Source organism: Triticum aestivum, chromosome 7D (genome assembly GCF_018294505.1).
Source record: "Triticum aestivum cultivar Chinese Spring chromosome 7D, IWGSC CS RefSeq v2.1, whole genome shotgun sequence".
Lineage (NCBI taxonomy): Eukaryota > Viridiplantae > Streptophyta > Magnoliopsida > Poales > Poaceae > Triticum > Triticum aestivum.
Window position 1 is genome coordinate 404314341 of NC_057814.1, and position 17351 is coordinate 404331691.

Here is a 17351-nt window from a genome sequence, read left to right on the forward strand (position 1 = left end):
AGCTCAAGGATGCGATAAACAAATATGAGTCCTTAGAGCGCCAGATTTTGGAGCAAAATTCCGAACTTGCTAAGGCCCTCTAAAGTGCACAGGAGGCCCGGACTGAAGCCCAAAGCGCTATCCGGGAGATCCAAGAGGCAAAGCAGATTGCGGCGGGTAAGGCCTTTAACATGTAGAGCAAATTCATGAGGAAAAGGTATATCTTGCTAACCCAGATTTGGAGTTATCCAGGAGTGTTTGCGGACCTGCCCCGGAGTATTGCTGATGCTGCAGAGTTCTTCCAGGCCGAAGAGGGGAGCTCAATGAAGAAGCCGTTCTGGTCGCAGTACCTTGCGCCAGAGCATCTGATATGTCTCCAATGTATCTATATTTTTTGATTGTTCCATGCTATTATATTATCTATTTTAGATATTTAATGGGTTTTAATATGCTCTTTTATATGATTTTTGGGACTAACCTATTAACCGGAGGCCCAGTGCCAGTTTTTGTTTTTTGTGTGCCTATTTTAGAGTTTTTCAGAAAAGGAATACCAAACAGAATGAAACCTTCGCAATGATCTTTCTTGGACCGAAAGCAAACCAGAAGACTTGGAGATGAAGTCGGAGACGCAACGAGGCGGCCACGAGGCAGGAGGGCGCGCCCAGGGGGGTAGGCACGCCCCCCCACCCTCGTGGGCCCCTCGTAGCTCCACCGACGTACTTCTTTCGCCTATATATACTCTTATACCCTAGAAACATCAGGGGGAGCCACGAAACCACTTTTCCACCGCCGCAACCTTCTGTACCCGTGAGATCCCATCTTGGGGCCTTTTCCGGCGATCTGCCGGAAGTGGAATCAATCACGGAGGGCTTCAACATCAACACCATAGCCTCTTCGATGAAGCGTGAGTAGTTTACCACAGACCTTCGGGTCCATAGTTATTAGCTAGATGGCTTCTTCTCTCCCTTTGATTCTCAATACAAAGTTCTCCTTGATGTTCTTAGAGATCTATTCGATGTAATACTCTTTTGCGGTGTGTTTGCCGAGATATGATGAATTGTGGATTGATGAACTTGATTATCTATGAATATTATTTGGTTCTTCTCTGAATTCTTATATGCATGATTGTGATATCTTTGCAAGTCTCTTCGAATTATCGGTTTAGTTTGGCCTACTAGATTGATCTTTCTTGCAATGGGAGAAGTTCTTAGCTTTGGGTTCAATCTTGCGGTGTCCTTTCCCAGTGACAGTAGGGGCAGCAAGGCACGTATTGTATTGTTGCCATCGAGGATAAAAAGATGGGGTTTATATCATATTGCTTGAGTTTATCCCTCTACATCATGTCATCTTGCTTAATGCGTTACTCTGTTCTTATGAACTTAATACTCTAGATGCATGCTGAATAGCGGTTGATGTGTGGAGTAATAGTAGTAGATGCAGAATCGTTTCGGTCTACTTGACACAGACGTGATGCCTATATTCATGATCATTGCCTTAGATATCTTCATAACTATGCGCTTTTCTATCAATTGCTCAGCAGTAATTTGTTCACCCACCGTAATACATGCTATCTTGAGAGAAGCCACTAGTCAAACCTATGGCCAGGGGTCTCTATTTTTATATTGCATCTCTTTTATTTACATCGCATCTCATTTGCTATTTTGCAATCTTTACCTTCCAATCTATACAACAAAAATACCAAAAATATTTACTTTACTAGCTTTATTAGATCTCACTTTTGGGAGTGACCGTGAAGGGATTGACAACCCCTTTACCGCGTTGGTTGCAAGGTTCTTGATTGTTTGTGCAGGTACTAGGTGACTTGTGCGTTGTCTCCTACTGGATTGATACCGTGGTTCTCAAAAACTGAGGGAAATACTTACGCTAGTTTGCTACATCACCCTTTCCCCTTTAAGGGAAAACCAACGCATGCTCAAGAGGTAGCAAGAAGGATTTCTGGCGCCGTTGCCGGGGAGATCTACGCCAAGTCAAGACATACCAAGTACCCATCGTAAACTCTTCTCCCTCGCATTACATTATTTGCCATTCGCCTCTCGTTTTCCTCTCCCCCACTTCTGAAATGATTTTCGAAAACCTTTTCCTTTTCTTTGCCCCTCTTCCGTTCGTCTCTTTTCGCTTGCTTCTTGTGTGCTTGTGTGTTGGATTGATTGTTTGTCACGATGGCTCAAGATAATACTAAATTGTGTGACTTTTCCAATACCAACAATAATGATTTTATTAGCACTCCGATTGCTCGTACTACATATGCTGAATCTTGTGAAATTAATACCGCTTTGCTGTATCTTGTTATGAAAGATCAAATTTCTGGCCTTCCTAGCGAAGATGCCGCTACCCATCTAAATAACTTTGTTGATTTGTGTGATATGCAAAAAAAGAAAGATGTGGATAATGATATTGTTAAATTGAAGCTATTTCCGTTTTCGCTTAGAGATCGTGCTAAAACTTGGTTCTTTTCTTTGCCTAAAAATTGTATTGATTCATGGAATAAGTGCAAAGATGCTTTTATCTCTAATATTTTCCTCCCGCTAAGATCATCTCTCTTAGAAACGATATTATGAATTTTGAGCAACTTGATCATGAGCATGTTGCACAAGCTTGGGAGAGGATGAAATTAATGATACGTAATTGCCCTACACATGGTTTGAATTTGTGGATGATTATACAAAAAATTTATGCCGGATTGAATTTTTCTTCTAGAAATCTTTTAGATTCGGCCGCCGGAGGCACTTTTATGGAAATCACTTTAGGACTAGCTACTAAACTCCTAGACAATATTATGGTTAATTATTCTCAATGGCACACCGAAAGATCCACTAGTAAAAAAGTTCATGCGATTGAAGAGATTAATGTTTTAAGTGGAAAGATGGATGAACTTATGAAATTGTTTGCTAATAAAAGTGTTTCTTATGATCCTAATGATATGCCTTTGTCCACTTTGATAGAGAATAATAATGAATCTATGGATGGGAATTTTGTTGGTAGGAACAATTTTGGTAACAACGCGTATGGAGGAAACTTTAATTCTAGGTCGTTTCCTAGTAATTCCTCTAATAATTATGGTAATTCCTACAACAACTCTTATGGAAATTTTAATAAGATGCCCTCTGATTTTGAGACTAGTGTTAAATAATTTATGAATTCGCAAAAGAATTTCAATGCTTTGCTTGAGGAAAAATTGCCTAAGATTGATGAGTTGGTTAGGAACGTGGATAGAATTTCTCTTGATGTTGATTCTTTGAAACTTAGATCTATTCCACATAAGCATGACATCAATGAGTCTCTTAAATTCATGAGAATTTCCATTGATGAGTGCAAATAAAGAACCACTAGGATGCGTGCTAAAAAAGATTGCTTTGTGAATGCGTGTTCTTCTAGTTTTCATGATAATAATGATGAAGATCTAAAAGTGATTGATGTGACTCCTATTAAATCTTTGTTTTCCAATATGAATCTTGATAAAGATGGGACTGGAGATGAGTCAACTTTAGTTAAAAGGCGTCCCAATGATTTGGAGTTTTTAGATCTTAATGCAAAATTTGATAAAAGTGGGATTGAAGAGGTCAAAACTTTACATAGCAACGAACCCATTATTTTGGATTTCATGGAATTTAATTATGATAATTGCTCTTTGATAGATTGTATTTCCTTGTTGCAATCCGTGTTAAATTCTCCTGATGCTTATAATCAAAATAAAGCTTTTACTAAACATATCGTTGATGCTTTAATGCAATCCCGTGAAGAAAAGCTTGAACTAGAAGTTTCTATCCCTAGAAAACTTTATGATGAGTGGGAACCTACTATTAAAATTAAGATTAAAGATTATGAATGCTATGATTTATGTGATTTGGGTGCTAGTGTTTCCATGATTCCAAAAACTTTGTGTGATGTGCTCGGTTCCCATGAATTTGATGATTGTTCTTTAAATTTGCATCTTGCAGATTCCACCATTAAGAAACCTATGTGAAGGATTAATGATGTTCTTATTGTTGCAAATAGGAATTATGTGCCCGTAGATTTCATTGTTCTTGATATAGATTGCAATCCTACATGTCCTATTATTCTTGGTAGACCTTTCCTTAGAACGATTGGTGCAATTATTGACATGAAAGAAGGAAATATTAGATTCCAATTTCCGTTAAGGAAAGGCATGGAACACTTTCCTAGGAAGAAAATTAAATTGCATTATGAATCTATCATGAGATCCACTTATGGATTGCATACCAAAGATGACAATACCTAGATCTATTCTTGCTTTTATGCATAGCTAGGGGCGTTAAACGATAGCGCTTGTTGGGAGGAAACCCAATTTTATTTTTGTTCTTTGCTTTTTGCTACTGTTTACTAATAAATAATTCATCATGCTACTGTTATTATTGTGTTTTTATGTTTTAATTAGTGTTTGTGCCAAGTAGAACCTTTGGGAAGACTTGGGTGAAGTCTTTGCGATCTTGCTGTAAAAAACAGAAACTTTTGTGCTCACGAGATTAGATGCCATTTTCACCGGGGAGTGCTTTTAGGTTGATTATTTTTGCAGATGATTAATAGAAAAATTCCTCACGTCCACAAATTTATTTCAGAATTTTTGGAGTTACAGAAGTATTCAAACATTACATATTTCCACAAACTATTCTGTTTTTGACAGATTCTGTTTTTCGTGTGTTGTTTGCTTATTTTGATGAATCTATGAGTAGTATCGGGGGGTATGAACCATAGAGAAGTTGGAATAAAGTAGGTTTAACACCAATATAAATAAAGAATGATTTCATTACAGTACCTTAAATTGGTGGTTTATTTTCTTATACTAACGGAGCTCATGAGATTTTCTGTTGAGTTTTGTGTTGTGAAGTTTTTAAGTTTTTGGGTAAAGATTTGATGGATTTTGGAATAAGGAGTGGAAAGAGCCTAAGCTTGGGGATTACCAAGGCACCCCAAGGTAAAATTCAAGGACAACCAAAAGCCTAAGCTTGGGGATGCCCCGGAAGGCATCCCCTCTTTCGTCTTCGTCTATAGGTAACTTTACTTGAGGCTATATTTTTATTCACCACATGATATGTGTTTTGCTTGGAGCGTCTTGCATGATTTGAGTCTTTGCTTTTTAGTTTACCACAATCATCCTTGGTGTACACACCTTTTGGGAGAGACACGCATGAATCAGAATTTATTAGAATACTCTATGTGCTTCACTTATATCTTTTGAGCTAGATAATTTTGCTCTAGTGCTTCACTTATATCTTTTAGAGCACGGTGGTGGTTTTATTTTATAGAAATTATTGATCTCTCATGCTTCACATATATTATTTTGAGAGTCTTTTAGAACAGCATGGTAATTTGCTTTGGCTATAAAATTAGTCCTAATATGATGGGCATCCAAGATGGGTATAATAAAAACTTTCATATAAAGTGCATTGAATACTATGAGAAGTTTGATGATGATTGTTTTGAGATATGAAGATGGTGATACTAGAGTCATGCTAGTTGAGTAGTTGTGAATTTGACAGATACTTGTGTTAAAGTTTGTGATTCCCATAGCATGCACGTATGGTGAACCGTTATGTGATGAAGTCGGAGCATGATTTATTTTTTTTATTGTCTTCCTTATGAGTGGCGGTCGGGGACGAGCGATGGTCTTTTCCTACCAATCTATCCCCCTAGGAGCTTGCATGTAGTACTTTGTTTAGATAACTAATAGATTTTTGCAATAAGTATGTGAATTCTTTATGACTAATGTTGAGTCCACGGATTATACGCACTCTCACCCTTCCACCATTGCTAGCCTCTCTAGTACCGCGCAACTTTCGCCGGTACCATAAACCCACCATTACCTTCCTCAAAACAGCCACCATACCTACCTATTATGGCATTTCCATGGCCATTCCGAGATATATTGCCATTCAACTTTCCACCGTTCCGTTTATTATGACACGCTCCATCATTGTCATATTGCTTTGCATGATCATGTAGTTGACATCGTATTTGTGGCAAAGCCACCATTCACAATTTTTTCATACATGTCACTCTTGATTCATTGCATATCCCGGTACACCGCCGGAGGCATTCACATAGAGTCATATTTTGTTCTAAGTATCAAGTTGTAATTCTTGAGTTGTAAGTAAATAAAAGTGTGATGATCATCATTATTAGAGCATTGTCCCAGTGAGGAAAGGATGATGGAGACTATGATTCCCCCACAAGTTGGGATGAGACTCCGGACAAACAATAAAAAAAATTAAAAAATAAAAAAGGAGGCCATAAAAAAAGAGGAGAGAAAAGGCCCAAATAAAAAAATGAGAGAAAAAGAGAGAAGGGGCAATGCTACTATCCTTTTACCACACTTGTGCTTCAAAGTAGCACCATGATCTTCATGATAGAGAGTCTCCTATGTTGCCACTTTCATATACTAGTGGGAATTTTTCATTATAGAACTTGGCTTGTATATTCCAATGATGGGCTTCCTCAAATTGCCTTAGGTCTTCGTGAGCAAGCGAGTTGGATGCACACCCACTTAGTTTCTTGTTGAGCTTTCATACACTTATAGCTCTAGTGCATCCGTTGCATGGCGATCCCCACTCACTCACATTGATATCTATTGATGGGCATCTCCATAGCCCGTTGATACGCCTAGTTGATGTGAGACTATCTTCTCCTTTTTGTCTTCTCCACAACCACCATTCTATTCCACCTATAGTGCTATGTCCATGGCTCACGCTCATGTATTGCGTGAAGATTGAAAAAGTTTGAGAACATCAAAAGTATGAAACAATTTCTTGGCTTGTCATCGGGGTAGTGCATGATTTAAATATTGTGTGTGATGAAGATAGAGCATAACCAAACTATATGATTTTGTAGGGATAGCTTTCTTTGGCCATGTTATTTTGAGAAGACATGATTGCTTTATTAGTATGCTTGAAGTATTATTGTTTTTATGTCAATATTAAACTTTTGTTTTGAATCTTTCGGATCTGAACATTCATGCCACAATAAAGAAAATTACATTGATAAATATGTTAGGTAGCATTCCACATCAAAAATTCTGTTTTTATCATTTACCTCCTCGAGGACGAGCAGGAATTAAGCTTGGAGATGCTTGATACGTATCCAACGTATCTATAATTTTTTATTGTTCCATGCTATTATATTATCTGTTTTGGATGTTTAATGGGCTTTAATATGCTCTTTTATATTATTTTTGGGACTAACCTATTAACCGGAGGCCCAGTGCCAGTTTATGTTTTTTTTTTGCCTATTTTAGAGTTTTGCAGAAAAGGAATACCAAACGGAGTCCAAACGGAATGAAACCTTCGCGATGACCTTTCTTGGACCAAAAGCAAACCAGAAGACTTGGAGATGAAGTCGGAGACGCAACCAGGCGGCCACGAGGCAGGAGGGCGTGCCCAGGGGGGTAGGCGCGCCCCCACCCTCGTGGGCCCCTCGTAGCTCCACCGACATACTTCTTTTGCCTATATATACTCTTATACCCTAGAAACATAAGGGGGAGCCACGAAACCACTTTTCACCGCCGCAACCTTCTGTACCCGTGAGATCCCATCTTGGGGCCTTTGCGGGCGATCTACCGGAGGGGGAATCAATCACGGAGGGCTTCTACATCAACACCATAGCCTCTCCGATGAAGCGGGAGTAGTTTACCACAGACCTTCGGGTCCATAGTTATTAGCTAGATGGCTTCTTCTCTCTCTTTGATTCTCAATACAAAGTTCTCCTCGATGTTCTTGGAGATGTATTCGATGTAATAATCTTTTGCGGTGTGTTTGCCGAGATCCGATGAATTGTGGATTTATGAACTTGATTATCTATGAATATTATTTGGTTCTTCTCTGAATTCTTATATGCATGATTTGACATCTCTGCAAGTCTCTTCGAATTATCGGTTTAGTTTGGCCTACTAGATTGATCTTTCTTGCAATGGGAAAAGTGCTTAGCTTTGGGTTCAATCTTGCGGTGTCCTTTCCCAGTGACAGTAGGGGCAGAAAGGCACGTATTGTATTGTTGCCATCGAGGATAAAAAGATGGGGTTTATATCATATTGCTTGAGTTTATCCCTCTACATCATGTCATCTTGCTTAATGCGTTACTCTGTTCTTATAAACTTAATACTCTAGATGCATGCTGGATAGTGGTCGATGTGTGGAGTAATAGTAGTAGATGCAGAATCGTTTCGGTCTATTTGACATGGACGTGATGCCTATATTCATGATCATTGCCTTAGATATCTTCATAACTATGCGCTTTTCTATCAATTGCTCGGCAGTAATTTGTTCACCCACCGTAATACATGCTATCTTAAGAGAAGCCACTAGTGAAACCTACGGCCCCCGGGTCTCTTTCTTATTATATTGCATCTCTTTTATTTACATCACATCTCGTTTACTATTTTGCAATCTTTACCTCCCAATCTATACAACAAAAATACCAAAAATATGTACTCTACTATCTTTATTAGATCTCACTTTTGCGAGTGACCGTGAAGGGATTGACAACCCCTTTATCGCGTTGGTTGCAAGGTTCTTGATTGTTTGTGCAGGTACTAGGTGACTTGTGCGTTGTCTCCTACTGGATTGATACCTTGGTTCTCAAAAACTAAGGGAAATACTTACGCTACTTTGCTGCATCATCATTTCCTCTTCACGGGAAAACCAACGCATGCTTAAGAGGTAGCAACATCTGATACGTCTCCAATGTATCTAGTTTTCCAAACACTTTTGTCCTTATTCTGGACTCTAACTTGCATGATTTGAATGGAACTAACCCATGGTGTTATTTTTGTGCGGAAATAAAAGTTCTCGGAATGACGTGAAACTTCATGGAGAATATTTTTGGAATTAATAAAAAATACTGGCGAAAGAATCAACACCAGGGGGCCCACACCCTGTCCATGAGGGTTGATGGCGTGCCCACCCCCCTGGGGTGCGCCCCCTGCCTCGTGGGCCCCCTGAGGCTCCACCGACCTCAACCCCAACTCTATATATTCACGTTCGGGGAGAAAAAAAATCAGAGAGAAGGATTCATCATGTTTTATGATACGGAGCCGCCGCCAAGCCCTAATCTCTCTCGGGAGGGCTGATCTGGAGTCCGTAGGGGCTCCGAAGAGGGGAATCCGTCGTCATCAACCTTCCTCCAGCACCAATTTCATGATGCTCACCACCGTGCGTGAGTAATTCCATCGTAGGCATGCTGGATGGTGATGGGTTGGATGAGATTTACCATGTAATTGAGTTAGTTTTGTTAGGGTTTGATCCCTAGTATCCATTATGTTCTGAGATTGATGTTGCTATGACTTTGCTATGCTTAATGCTTGTCACTAGGGCCCGAGTGCCATGATTTCAGATCTGAACCTATTATGTTTTCATGAATATATGTGAGTTCTTGATCCTATCTTGCAAGTCAATAGTCACCTACTATGTGTTATGATCTGTTAACCCCGAAGTGACAATAATCGGGGCCATTACCGGTGATGACCGTAGTTTGAGGAGTTCATATATTCACTAAGTGTTAATGCTTTGGTCCGGTACTCTATTAAAAGGAGGCTTTAATATCCCTTAGTTTCCAATAGGACCCTGCTGCCACGGCAGGGTAGGACAAAAGATGTCATGCAAGTTCTTTTCCATAGGCACGTATGACTATATTCGGAATACATGCCTACATTACATTGATGAACTGGAGCTAGTTCTGTGTCACCCTATGTTATAACTGTTGCATGAGGAATCGCATCCGACATAATTATCCATCACCGATCCATTGCCTACGAGCTTTTCACATATTGATCTTTGCTTAGTTACTTTTCCGTTGCCATTGTTACAATTACTACAAAAACTACTACTGTTACTTTTGCCGCCGTTATTGTTACTTCCATACTACTTTGCTACTAAATACTTTGCTGCAGATATTAAGTCTTACAGGTGTGGTTGAATTGACAACTCAACTGCTAATACTTGAGAATATTCTTTGGCTCCCCTTGTGTCGAACCAATAAATTTGGGTTGAATACTCTACCCTCAAAAACTGTTGCGATCCCCTATACTTGTGGGTTATCAAGACTATTTTTTGGCGCTGTTGCCGGGGAGCATAGCTCTATTCTTTGAGTCACTTGGGATTTATATCTGTTGATCACTATGAGGAACTTGAAAGACGAAAAAACCAAGATTTATCCCTCAACTACGAGGGGAGGTAAGGAACTGCCATCTAGCTCTACACTTGATTGACCTTCTGTTATGAGTAAATTTGCGACACCTACACCTGCTATTGATTCTGATATGTCGCATGTTATTGATGATGCCACTTCTGCTATGCATGATGCTTATGATGAAACTACTTCTATGCTTGATAAATACTGTGCCACTAGGTGAATTTCTTGATGAACAACTTGCTAGGGTTAGAGAGAATGAAATTATTGAAACTGATAATATTGATGAAAGTGATGATGAAGATTCTCCCCCTAGATATGAATTGCCTGATGTGCCTGAGGGTTATGTTATGGATGAAGAAACTACTAGAGACTTTTTTGCTTGCAAAGATAGATATGATCTTAAGAAACTGTTAGTTAAGCTGAAAGAATAGTCTTTGAATGCTAGAATGAAATATGACCCTGCTTTTGCTACTTCACCTATCTGTATTTCTGATAAGGATTATGATTTCTCTGTCGATCCTGAGTTAATTACTTTGGTTGAATCTGATCCTTTTTATGGCTATGAATCTGAAACTGTTGTGGCACATCTTACTAAATTAAATGATATAGCCACCCTATTCACTAATGAGGAAAAATTCGTTACTACTATATCCTTAAGTTATTTCCGTTCTCATTAAAGGGTGATGCTAAAACATGGTTTAATTCTCTTGCTCCTGGTTGTGTGCGTAGTCCCCAGGATATGATTTATTACTTCTCTGCTAAATATTTCCCCGCTCATAAGAAACAAGCTGCCTTAAGGGAAATATATAATTTTGTGCAAATTGAAGAAGAGAGTCTCCCACAAGCTTGGGGGAGGCTTCTCCGATTACTTAATGCTTTGCCTGATCATCCTCTCAAGAAAAATGAAATACTTGATATCTTTTATAATGGACTAACCGATGCTTCCAGAGACCACCTGGATAGTTGTGCTGGTTGTGTTTTCAGGGAAAGAACTGTTGATCAAGCTGAATTGCTATTGAATAATATGTTGAGTAATGATAATAATTGGACACTTCCTGAACCAACTCCTAAGCCAACTCCGAAGAAAAGGGGTATTCTATTTCTCAGTCCTGAAGATATGCAAGAGGCAAAGAAATCTATGAAAGAAAAGGGTATTAAAGCTGAAGATGTTAAGAATTTACCACCTATTGAAGAAATACATGGTCTTGATAACCCGACACAGGTAGTAAAGGTAAATTCTCTCTATAGATTTGATGAAGGTGATATTCCTCGTTATAAGTCTGCTAGCCAATGCTTAGATGAGTTTGATAATTTTATAGTTAAACAAGAAAACTTCAATGCTTATGTTGGTAGACATTTGAAACGAAATGCTTATATGATTGAACACTTGAGTGATTATATGTCTAGCGTTAAAGGTGAACTTAAACTTATTAGTAAACATGCTTCTATGGTTACCACTCAAGTAGAACAAGTGCTTAAAGCACAAGATGATTTGCTCAATGAATTAAATAATAAGAAAAATGATAATGATGTTAGAGTCATGACTAGAGGGGGTAGAATGACTCAGGAACCTTTGTATCCCGAGGGCCACCCTAAGAGAATTGAGCAAGATTATCAGAGAACTAATGTTGATGCACCTAGTCCTTCTAAAAAGAAGAAAAAGAAAAATGATAGGACTTTGCATGCTTCTAGTGAACCTATTGTTGACACACCTGAGAATCCCAATGATATTTGTATTTCTGATGCTGAAACACAATCTGGTAATGAACATGAACTTAGTGATAATATTAATGATGATGTTCATGTTGATACTCAACCTAGCAATAACAATGATGCAGAGATTGAACCTGCTGTTGATCTTGATAACCCACAATCAAAGAATCAACGTTATGATAAGAGAGACTTCGTTGCTAGGAAGCACGGTAAAGAAAGAGAACCATGGGTTCAGAAACCCATGCCCTTTCCTCCTAAACCATCCAAGAAAAAGGATGATGAGGATTTTGAGCGCTTTGCTGAAATGATTAGACCTATCTTTTTACGTATGCGTTTGACCGATATGCTTAAAATGAATCCTTATGCTAAGTATATGAAAGATATTGTTACAAATAAAAGAAAGATACCGGAAGCTGAAATTTCCACCATGCTTGCCAATTATACTTTTAAAGGTGGAATACCTAAGAATCTAGGAGATCCCGGAGTACCAACTATACCATGCTCCACTAAAAGAAACTATGTTAAAACTGCTTTATGTGATCTTGGAGCCAGTGTTAGTGTTATGCCTCTCTCTTTATATCATAGACTTGATTTGAATAAGTTGACACGTACTGAAATATCTTTGCAAATGGACGATAAATCAACTGCTATATCTGTCGGTATTTGTGAGGATGTGCCTGTTGTGGTTGCAAACGTTACTATTTTAACGGACTTTGTTATTCTTGATATTCCCGAGGACGATAGTATGTCGATTATCCTCGGTAGACCCTTTTTGAATACTGCAGGGGCTGTTATTGATTGCAACAAAGGCAATGTCACTTTTCATGTTAATGGTAATGAGCATACGGTACACTTTCCGAGGAAACAACCTCATGTCCATAGTATCAATTCTATTGGAAAAATTTCAACTATTACTATTGGAGGTTTTGAATTTCCTCTTCCTACTGTCAAGAAGAAATATGACATTCTTGTTGTTGGGGACGTGCATATCCCCGTTGAGGTATCCTAGTGTTATTCAAAATTTCCCCGATTCCATGTTATTCGAAAAGAGTTTGTTAACAAGACTTGATCAACCTTGTTAGTGGATTCCTTTTGATGAGCATGAGATGGATGAAGTCAGAAAGCACAACTCTCCGTACCCTCCTTTTACTTTCTGTTATTTAGATTAAATAAAGCAAAAATAGTATTTTCTGTCTGTTTTCTGAATTATCCTTGCAATAAAAAATACCCCAAAAATAAAAGTTCTCCAAATGTCCTGAAAATTAAATATGTTTTTTGTAGAATATTTAAGAATATCTGGCACTGAGAACACACCAGGGGGAGCCACTACCAGGCCACGATGGTCTAGGGCGCGCCCCCCTGCCTCGTGGGCCCCACGTGGCTCCCCTCCACTTATTCCTGCACCCACTCACTCCTTCTTCCTCCAGAAAAAATCCTCCCATAGCTCAAACCCGTGTTCTAGCTCTTCCTGCTGCCATTTTCGATCTCCTTGCTCAAAGCTCCATTCACAAAACTGTTTTGGGGGATTGTTCTTCGTATGTAACTCCTCCAATGGTCCAATTAGTTTTTGTTCTAGTGCTTTATTTATTGCAAATTTTTGCTGCTTAGGTGACCCTGTTCTTGAGCTTGCATGTCAAATTTATATGGTCCAAAGTAGTTTTAATGCATGATATAGCCTCTAGGCACTTGTGGGAGTAGTTGCTATCAATCTTGTTGAGTTTGGTTCACTTTTATTTTGAGTCACTAAAAATTTCAGAAATTTTTCAAAGGAAGAAATATGTTTAGGAAAATATACCAAGGTGGTTCCTCAAGGAAGCAAGGACCAAGGCCCGCGATACGTGAGCCGGATGATGAACCACCAAGGGAAGCTCAAGTGCGGCCTTGTGAATGGCCGTCAAAGAAATTTATGGTCCGGGCATGCATCAAGGAAGAATTTGACGCGTATGTGCGGAATGCTGATCTTGAGGGCTTCGTGTCAGATAAGTGTCCGCAATACCACTACCTAACTAATTCCTTTGTGAGAAGGTTTAAATTTACATCCCCGCACAATTCTACACTGTTTTATTTGATCTATATGATAGATCATATACCATGGACCTAGAAGATTTTAATGCTGCTTGTAAACTCCCGCAGTGGGGTAAAGTTAGTGAACCTCGCAAATCCGAATATAAAGATTTTCTGGCTAGTATCACTGTGGGGGAATCTAGAGAAATCACATAAGCTACCATAGGGAGCATTCATTTTCCTTCCATACATTATTTTGCTCTCTTTATAGGTAGATGCATTAACGGTAAATATGAGGCTTGTTACATGTGCGTTCCAGATCTTTATGTCCTCAAAAGTGCGGTATTAGGTGATAAACAATATAACTTGGGGGCTATTGTTGCACGAAGGTTGCATCTTAATGGTTTAAGTGGAGATTTTTTTGGTGGAATTTATGCAACTCGTGTAGCTAATTATCTTGATGTACCCATACATGAAAATGATATGGAGTTACCGCCTGCTTATCTAGATTATAATGCTATGATTCGCATCAGTTTGTTGAGAGGAATGAATAGTCCCTCCAGTACCGCCTAATCTTTGACAGACGTCGCACTGTCCATATTGCTCTCCCTGCTCCTACTTTCTTTGATTTTCACGCAAAAAGGAGATATGTTATAACCAGGGAGGAGGCGAACGAGTACGAAAGGAGGACGGAGGCAGCTCTCCTCCAAGCTGCAGCTCTTGAGGCAGTAGCTGCTGCATCTCAGTACGACCCCAGCTACAACTTTGGATATCCGCCAGGCCAGCCGTGGCCATAGACCAACTTAGGCCAAAAGCCTAAGCTTGAGGGAGTACGTATTTCTCACCGACGTTACATCCATGTTCACACACTCATTCTAGTTGTCGATGCTCATACTTTTTCATTGCACTATCCATGCTAGTTTATTTTCTTTTCTAAGCCTTCTTCTTGTGTGTTTGGAAAAACCTTAAGAAAAACCAAAACAAAAAAATTAGTTGTAGCTTTTAGCTAGTTTACTTTCCATGCCTGTAGTAGTAGTAATTAAAAGAAAACCCAAAAGATTTCTTGTTCTTCTTTTGCTTGTTGGGAGCTTTCCCGTGTAAATAGTTTTATTTCTTTTCTTTTCTTTGGGGGTCGAGAGGAGAAGACCATGATGAAAATGTTGAGTGGCTCTCATATGCATTATTGTTAATTTAACAAAGAGCCTATATTACCTTGTCTTCTCCCTTGTATTAAATGCTTGCAGATTCCAGCTTAGTCCAATGCACGTGCACTATTATTATTATCCACACCATTCGATCGTGCGAGTGAAAGGCAATAATGACGATATATGATGGACTGATTGAGATGAGAGAAGCTGGTATGAACTCGACCTATCTTGTTTTTGTAAATATGATTAGTTCATAGTTCCTAATTCAGCCTATTATGAATGAAACATATTTGCAATGACAATTAGAGATTATAGTTGCTCATGCCATGCTTAATTAGCTAGGAGTTTATAATGGTTTACCTTGCGTGCCAACATGCTATTAAAATGGTTATGATGTGGTATGATAGGGTGGTATCCTCCTTTGAACGATTCGAGTGGCTTGACTTGGCACATTTTCACACATGTAGTTGAAACAAAATCAACATAGCCTCCATGATATTTATGTTCATGGTGAATTATATCCTACTCATGCTTGTACTCAGTGTTGATTAATTTTAATGCATGTTCATAACTGTTGTCGCTCTCTAGTTGGTCGCTTCCCAGTCTCTTTCTAGCCTTCACTTGTACTAAGCGGGAATACTGCTTGTGCATCCACTTCCATAAACCCCAAAGTTATTCCATATGAGTCCACTATACTTTCCTATATGCGGTATCTACCTGCCGTTCCAAGTAAATTTGTGTGTACCAAAGTCTAAACCTTCAAATGAAATTCTGTTTTGTATGCTCGAATAGCTCATGTATCAACTAGGGCTGTCTATATCTTCCATGCTAGGTGGGTTATTCTCACGAGGAGTGGACTCCGCTCCTCATTCACGAGAAAATGGCTGGTACCGGGATGCCCAGTCCCACGCTTAAATCAAAATAATTGCAAACAAAACTCCCCCAGGATTGTTGTTAGTTGGATGCCATGGATTGATGCTTGTTGGTGGTGGGGGAGTATAAACTTTACCATTCTGCTTGGGAACTGCCTATAATGTGTGTAGCATGGAAGATATCGAGATCTCTTGGTTGTTATGTTGACAATGAAAGTATGCCACTCAAAATATTATTTATCTCTATTTCAAAACTTGAGCTCTGGCACCTCTACAAATCCCTGCTTCCCTCTGTGAAGGGCCTATCTATTTACTTTTATGTTGAGTCATCACCCTCTTATTAAAAAGCACCAGCTGGAGAGCACCGTTGTCATTTGCGTGCATTACTATTAGTTTACATTGAGTATGACTGTGACCGGATCTCCTTTACAATGAATTACAATGTTTAGCCAGTCCTTGATCTTTAGGAGTGCTCTGCATTTATGTTTTGCGGTCTCAGAAAGGGCTAGCGAGATACCATATTGTTATATCATATTATGATTGTTTTGAGAAAGTGTTGTCATCCGAGATTTACTATTATTGCTTGCTAGTTGATTATGCCATTGATATGAGTAAACATGAGACCTAAGTGTTACTGTGAACATGGTTGGTTCATAATCTTTGCTGAAAACCTGAATGCTGGCTTTACATATTTACAATAAGAGCAAACAGAGTTTGTAAAAGTTTTTCTTTATCACTTTCTGTTTGTCAACTGAATTGCTTGAGGACAAGCAAAGGTTTAAGCTTGGGGGAGTTGATACGTCTCCAACGTGTCTACTTTTCCAAACACTTTTGCCCTTGTTTTGGACTCTAACTTGCATGATTTGAATGGAACTAACCCGGACTGACGCTGTGTTCAGCAGAATTGCCATGGTGTTATTTTTTTGCAGAAATAAAAGTTCTCGGAATGACTTGAAACTTCACGGAGAATATTTTTGGAATTAATAAAAAATATTGGCAAAAGAATCAACACCAGGGGCCCAGACCCTGTCCACGAGGGTGGAGGGCGCACCCACCCCCCTGGGGCGCGCCCCCTGCCTCGTGGGCCCCCTGAGGCTCCACCGACCTCAACTCCAACTCTATATATTCACGTTCGGGGAGAAAAAAATCAGAGAGAAGGATTCATCGCATTTTACGATACGGAGCCGCCACCAAGCCCTAATCTCCCTCGGGAGGGCTGATCTGGAGTCCGTTCGGGGCTCCGCAGAGGGGAATCCGTCGCCATCGTCATCATCAACCTTCCTCCATCACCAATTTCATGATGCTCACCACCGTGCGTGAGTAATTCCATCGTAGGCTTGCTAGACGGTGATGGGTTGGATGAGATTTACCATGTAATCGAGTTAGTTTTGTTAGGGTTTGATCCCTAGTATCCATTATGTTCTGAGATTGATGTTGCTATGACTTTGCTATGCTTAATGCTTGTCACTAGGGC